General features: G+C 33.3%; 1 protein-coding gene across 5 annotated transcripts in view; it reads left to right on the top strand.

Moving 5' to 3' along the window:
• Positions 1-208: 208 nt before the first annotated feature.
• The window catches only part of LOC107733913 (uncharacterized), a 7,133-nt gene continuing 5,955 nt past the window's right edge, over positions 209-1,386 (top strand). For all 5 annotated transcript variants that reach the window (XR_001639037.1, XR_001639035.1, XR_001639036.1 and 2 more), the window contains exon 1: positions 209-299. The gene's annotated coding sequence lies outside the window, so the exon portion shown is untranslated. The remainder of the gene's footprint in view (positions 300-1,386) is intronic.

Raw genomic sequence — 1,386 nt, 5'->3', positions numbered from 1 at the left:
ATTGACAGCCGCATGTAACTTGCCATCAACATTATACTTGTTATTCGGTTTTATTGTATATATAGCTACTTTATAAATATATTTTGTGTTTTGGGGTAAATGGCGCCAGTATTTTATTAAAAACGAATTGAAAAGGAGTAGGCTAATAAAGATTGTATGTAAACCCATAATTTATGTATAGGTGTGGCTAAAACAGTCATATCGAAAGTGAAAGCAGCTCAGCTTTACACAAAGCCTGTCCTTCATGCTTCGTTCGGTTGTATTTCCTTCTCCTTGTCCATTTGAAGAGCATTTACACAGTAAGTCTTCTCTACTGTTTTGGTCTAAATCCGAGTGTGTTATATTTGAATATTCGTTGGCATGAACTCTTTGTAAGCAATGGTTTACCTTAAGTAGCCTAAAACCTGATATAAACAATGAGGTCAAATACCGCTTAGAATAACTAAAACACAGCGGCAGATTTGGGCACAGTAATAGAAAGTGTATCTCTCTCTTATGCTTATTTGTCGTGAGCGATGGCTCTTAACATATTTGGTATAGTTTCTATTAATGCGTTCATACACGGAACTGTTCACGTATATCCTAAAACCTGTTTGTGCGCATGCGTTAAAATAACTATTCATGAGAACAGTCAACTTGAACACTAAAATACATCAAGTTGGCTTACCTCTGGCTCTGGAGGTGAACTATTGTTTATTCTTTAATACATAAATCAATCATTTTTTTATTTAGTGGTATAATACTTTGTTAAACAGTAGAATTTAAAATATTATACAAGGAAACAAAAAGTTATCAGCTAAGAAACAATAAGATTATCAAGGCAGCTTTATATACAGCTTTTGGTTTTGGGATGTTATATATGTACAACATAGCCTACAATATGTTGAATATGGCCAAAACTTATAGAATGAAGCTGCAGAACAAACTAGTTTATGGAGAATGACCAATTCTGTTAATGCAATGTTTAATTTAATGTGGATATGGATGTAAATTCACAAAGAAACATTTGTACATTAATTTTTTTTTTTATTCTGAAATCACTATCAGCAGTAAGAATATCTTTATCTTTAAACTTTAATCAATTACTTATGCACTTATCAGTGACCATGGTTATGTGCACATCATTTTCTGATTAAGAACCATATTCTGGATTTAGAATATGGAAGGTCATCTACCATTTGTAATGTTATGGAAGGTTGTCTACCATCTGTGACTTGTTTTTTGTTTTTGTTTTTTTGCAATGAAATATCAGTGTACATATGCTTCCTGAAACCCAGTCCAAACTTTTACAATAGGAATTTACAGAGATAGGGTTCAATCTCAACAAGTACACACACACGCATGCACGCACGCCCGCACACACACACACACACACACACACACAAA

Source organism: Sinocyclocheilus rhinocerous, unplaced genomic scaffold (assembly GCF_001515625.1).
Source record: "Sinocyclocheilus rhinocerous isolate Xijiao unplaced genomic scaffold, SAMN03320098_v1.1 scaffold550, whole genome shotgun sequence".
NCBI lineage: Eukaryota > Metazoa > Chordata > Actinopteri > Cypriniformes > Cyprinidae > Sinocyclocheilus > Sinocyclocheilus rhinocerous.
Note: the sequence above shows the minus strand (reverse complement) of the source record. Positions and strands in the feature narration are given on the sequence as shown.